Genomic DNA, 6,000 nt, shown 5'->3' on the forward strand with positions numbered 1-6,000 from the left:
CTCATTACCAATTTTTTTAAATATCAGCCTCAAAAATAGCACTTGACTGGTAAAATTCATGAAGATTGGAAGTACAACAACTTACCAGCCGAAGATAATTTGGAAGATCACCAGAAAAGGTTTGTCCTGAGTGGTGGAAACAGACCAGCACAGGCAGGGATAGAACTAGGAGCAGAGGCAGCTTTCGTGGTTGGAAGGTTTACATAGAGCTCTCTGCCATAGCCTGACTGCTTTGCTTTGGTTGCAGAGTAGTGGACCAGCAGAGAAATTAGAGCCTAGGGTAGAGAGTACTCTGAAGGACTCCAGAGCCTAACAGGATCTCGCTGTGCCCACCCAGGACCACAAGTGTCTCAGCACAGACCATAACACAGCTCTTCAGTGGCATTCTGCAGCTAGGGTCTTTCTTGGGGGCAGTCATAAAATCTGCCGAGCAGAGGCATAGCCTGAGGCAGCCTCTTATCTGCACAGTGAGGGGCTTGGGCTGGGGCAATAGAATTTCCCCAGCTTGACCAAGTTCCCCAGGCAGAAACACTTCTGGTGCCTTGAGGGATAGGGTAACTGCTAATACTCAAAGTGGGCTTTTGCAGGGGGCAGTGATACTTTCACTGCTCAGCCTCTAGCCCAAGGCAGTCACTAATCCTCACAGTGGGTCTCCTCCCAGTGCCCTCCCTGGGAACTTCCACAGCTCAGCAGCTCTTTGCAGCCCACAGACAGGACAGCCATATACCTAGTCCTGTTCTGCAGAGGAAACTGGTAACCTCCTTGATCCTGAAGGCAGACCCTAAAGGCCTTTAAAAAATGAGTAAAAAAATCAAAGGGACCATTGATAGTTTCTATACAGAAAGAGAGCAGGTTTTCATCCCCAGGAGATTAATAGCAGATAGTCTCCAGACAATACCCCAAAGGAGGATGTAACCTGGTCCCCAACAAAAGGTTCTCCTAGAAGAAACTATAAAAAAATCTTAAAAGAGAACCAGAAATAAAATGTAGACAGGAAAGAGAAGCTATGCAAGAGAGTAACAACTTCCTGAAACGTGAATTAGAAAAGGTAAAGAACTCCCAGGAAGTGCAGGGAAACAGAATTTATGAATTGGAAAAGGTAAAGAACTCCCAAGAAAGTTAGGATTTGTGAATTAGAAAAAGAAAATAACTCAGTAAGAAAAAAAAAAAAAAAAAAAAAAAAAAAAATATATATATATATATATATATATATATATATATATATATATATTGAAATGGAAAATAATTCCATAGAGCAAAACAGCTCATTTAAAAACTCAATTGGGCATATACAAAAAGAAACAAAAAAGGCTAATGAAGAAAATAATTCATTAAAAATCTGAATTGAACAAACAGAAATAAATGATTCATTGAGATCAGATCAAGAATCAGATCAAGCAAAACCAAAAACAAAACAAAAAAAAAAAAATGAAAAACTAGAAAAAAAGTATAAAATATCTACTTGGAAAACAACAGACCTGGAAAATAGATCTAGGAGAGATAATCTGAGGATCATTGGACTTCCCAAAAATTATGATGAAAAAAAGAACCTAGATACTATTTTACAGGATATCATCAAAGAGAACTGCCCAGATGTAATAGAATCAGAAGTTATAATAGGCATAGAAAAAATTCATTGAACACCTTCTGAAAAAGACCCTAAAATAAAAACTGCAAGGAATATTGTGGCAACATTTCAGAACTATCAGACTAAGGAAAAAATATTACAAGCAGGCAGAAAAAAAACAATTCAAATACCGAGGTGCCACAATAAGAGTCACTCAAGATCTGGCTGCCTCCACATTAAAAGATTGAAGGGCCTGGAATTTGATATTCTTAAGGCAAAAGAACTTGTAATGCAGCCAAGAATAAACTACCCAGCTAAGCTGAGCATTTTCTTCCATGGAAGAAGATGGACATTTTTTTTTTAATTTTTTATTATATATATATATATATATATATATATATTATAATATTATCCCTTGTATTCATTTTTCCAAATTATCCCCCCCTCTCTCTATTCCCTCCACCCGATGACAGGCAATCCCATACATTTTACATGTGTTACAATATAGTCTAGGTACAATACATGTGTGTGAATATCATTTTCTTGTTGCACAATAAACATTAGAATCCGAAGGTACATGCAACCTGGGCAGACAGATATTTAGTGCTAACAATTTACATTCACTTCCCAGTGTTTCTTCTCTGGGTGTAGCTACCTCTGTCCATCATTGATCAACTGGAAGTGAGTTGGATCTTCTTTATGTTGAAGATTTCCACTTCCATCAGAATACATCCTCATACAGTGTTGTTGTTGAAGTGTACAGTGATCTTCTGGTTCTGCTCATTTCACTCAGCATCAGTTGATTTAAGTCTCTCCAGGCCTCTCTGTATTCCTCCTGCTGGTCATTTCTTACAGAGCAATAATATTCCATAACCTTCATATACCACAATTTACCCAACCATTCTCCAACTGATGGACATCCATTCATCTTCCAGTTTCTAGCTACAACAAAGAGAGCTGCCACAAACATTTTGGCACATATATGTCTTTTTCCGCTCTTTAGTATTTCTTTAGGATATAATCCCAGTAGTAGCGCTGTATGCACAGTTTGATAACTTTTTGGGCATAATTCCAGATTGCTCTCCAGAATGGCTGGATTCTTTCGCAACTCCACCAGCAATGTATTAGTGTCCCAGTTTCCCCACATCCCCTCCAACATTCATCATTATTTGTTCCTGTCATCTTAGCCAATCTGACAGGTGTGTAGTGGTATCTCAGAGTGGTCTTAATTTGCATTTCTCTGATCAGTAGTGATTTGGAACACTCTTTCATGTGAGTGGATATAGTTTCAATTTCTTCCTCTGAGAATTGTCTATTCATATCCTTTGACCATTTATCAATTGGAGAATGGTTCGGTTTCTTATAAATTAGGGTCAGTTCTCTATATATTTTGGAAATGAGACCTTTATCAGAACCTTTGTTTTTAAAAATATTTTCCCAATTTGTTATTTCCCTTCTAATCTTGTTTGCATTAGTATTATTTGTACAGAAACTTTTTAGTTTGATGTAATCAAAATAGAAGATGGACATTTAATGAAACAGATGAATTCTATTTCTTTCTAAGGAAAAAAAAAAAAAAAAAAAAAACAGATCTAAACCAAAAATTTGATCTCCAACCATAGGACTCAAGAGAAACAGAAAAAGGTAAAAAGGACTCTTGAGAACTGTATTTCTGTTATGGATATACATAAAGAGTACACGTATAATTTGATTTTACTGATATAACATAAAAAAAGGAAGTAGAAATGGAAAGGGGATAGTGTCAGAAAAAGGGAAAAGGGGAGATAAAAACAGAGAAACTATATCCCACGAAAAGGCAAAGGAAACCTATCATATCTGAGGGAATTTAGAGAGGGGGAGGAACATTGTGTGAATCTTACTTTCATCAGATTTGACTCAAAGAGAAAATAATTGACATATTTGTTTTACAGAGAAACTTCTCTCACATCATCAAAAAGTGGGAGAGGAAAAGGGAATAGGAAAAGAGTAATAAGGGAAGGGTACAAGAAAGGGGAAGGGATTCAAAGGGCGGAGGGAGGGATGTTAAAGAGGGAGAGCTGCATGATGCAAGTGATGCCCATAAGTTTAATACTGGGAAAGTGAGAAATGGGGTAAGGGGGGGGGCAAGAAAAAGAAGAGCATAATCTGGGGATAATAAGATGGGAGGAAATACAAAATTAGTAATTTTAACTGTAAATGTGAGCAGACTGGATCAAAAATCAGAACCCTACAATATGTTGTTTACAGGAAATACATTTAAAGCAGGGAGATACATACAGAATAAAGGTAAAATGTTGGAGCAGAATCTATTATGCTTCAGGTGAAGTCAAAAAAGCAGGGGTACCCATCCTTATCCCAGATCAAGTATAAGAAAAAAATGATCTAATTAAAAGAGATAAGGAAGGAAACTATATCTTGCTAAAGGGTAGCATAGACAATGAAGCAATATCAATACTAAATAGTGGTATAGCACCTAATTTGCAAAAGGAAAAGTTAAGAGAGTTGTAAGAAGAAATAGACAGCAAAACTATAATAGTGGGAGATCTCAACCTTGCACTCTCAGAATTGGATAAATCAAACCCCAAAACAAATGAAAAAAAGAAATTAAAAAGGTAAATAGAATATTAGAAAAATAAGGTATGATAGATCTATGGAGAAAACTGAATGGTGACAGAAAGGAGTATACTTTCTTCTCAGCAGTTCATGGAACCTATACAAAAATTGATGATATATTAGGACATAAAGACCTCGAAATTAAATGCAGGAAGGCAGAAATAGTAAATGCTTTCTTTTCAGATCACGATGCAATAAAAGCTACATTCAATAAAAAGTTATAGATAGACCAAAATGTAATTGGAAACTAAAAACTAGTGTTTGACAAACCCAAAGACTCCAGCTTTTGGGATAAGAACTCACTGTTTGATAAAAACTGGAAAACTGGAAATTAGTATGGCAGAAACTAGGCATTGATCTACACTTAACACCATACACAAAGATAAGGTCAAAATGGGTTCATGACCTAGGCATAAAGAATGAGATTATAAATAAATTAGAAGAACATAGGATAGTTTACCTCTCAGACCTGTGGAAGAGGAAGGAATTTATGACCAAAGAGGAACTAGAGATCATTATTGATCACAAGATAGAAAATTTTGATTATATCAAATTGAAAAGTGTTTGTACAAACAAAACTAATGCAGACAAGATTAGAAGGGAAGCAATATACTGGGGAAACATTTTTACAGTCAAAGGTTCTGATAAAGCCTCATTTCCAAAATATATAGAAAATTGACTCCAATTTATAAGAAATCAAGCCATTCTCCAATTGATAAATGGTCAAAGGAAATGAACAGACAATTCTCAGATGAAGAAATTGAAACTATTTCTAGCCATATGAAAAGATGCTCCAAGTCATTATTAATCAGAGAAATGAAAATTAAGACAGCTCTGAGATACCAGACACACCTGTCAGATTGGCTAGAATGACGGGAAAAGATAATGCAGAATGTTGGAGGGGATGTGGGAAAACTGGGACACTGATACATTGTTGGTGGAATTGTGAATACATCCAGCCATTCTGGAGAGCAATTTGGAACTACGCTCAAAAAGTTATCAAACTGTGCATACCCTTTGATCCAGTGGTGTTACTTCCGGGTGTATATCCCAAAAAGATCTTAAAGAACAGAAAGGGACCTGTTTGTGCAAAAATGTTTGTGGCAGCCCTCTTTTTATTGGTCAGAAACTAGAAACTGAGTTGATGTCCATCAATTGGAGAATAGCTGAATAAATTTTGGTATATGAATATTATGGAATATTATTGTTCTGTAAGAAATGTCGAACAGGATGATTTCAGAAAGGCCTGGAGAGACTTATGCTGAGTGAAATGAGCAGGACCAGGAGATTATTATATACTTCAACAACAATACTATATGATGATCAATTCTATGAACGTGGCCCTCTTCAACAATGAAATGAATCAAATGAGTTCCAAAAGAGCATAAATGAATTGAACCATCTACACCCAGGGAAATAACTCTGGGAGATGACTATGAACTACTACATAGAATTCCCAATCCCTCTATTTTTGTTTGCCTGCATTTTGGATTTCCTTCACAGGCTAATTGTGCACTATTTCAAAGTCTGATTCTTTTTGTACAGCAAAATAACTGTAAGAACATGTATGCATATATTGTATTTATCTTACACTTTAACATATTTAACATGTATTGGTCAACCTGCCATCTGGGGGAAGGGGTGAGGGGAAGGAGGGGAAAAGTTGGAACAAAAAGTTTTGCAATTGTCAATGCTTAAAAATTACCCATGCATATATCTTGTAAATAAAAAGCTATAATGAAATAATTAAAAAAGAAAAGTTAAATTTAACTTGTCCTAAATTGGAATGATTTTTCATACCCATTAAGGTTTTTATCTTG

The sequence above is a fragment of the Sminthopsis crassicaudata genome, chromosome 3 (genome assembly GCF_048593235.1).
Source record: "Sminthopsis crassicaudata isolate SCR6 chromosome 3, ASM4859323v1, whole genome shotgun sequence".
Taxonomy (NCBI): Eukaryota; Metazoa; Chordata; class Mammalia; order Dasyuromorphia; family Dasyuridae; genus Sminthopsis; species Sminthopsis crassicaudata.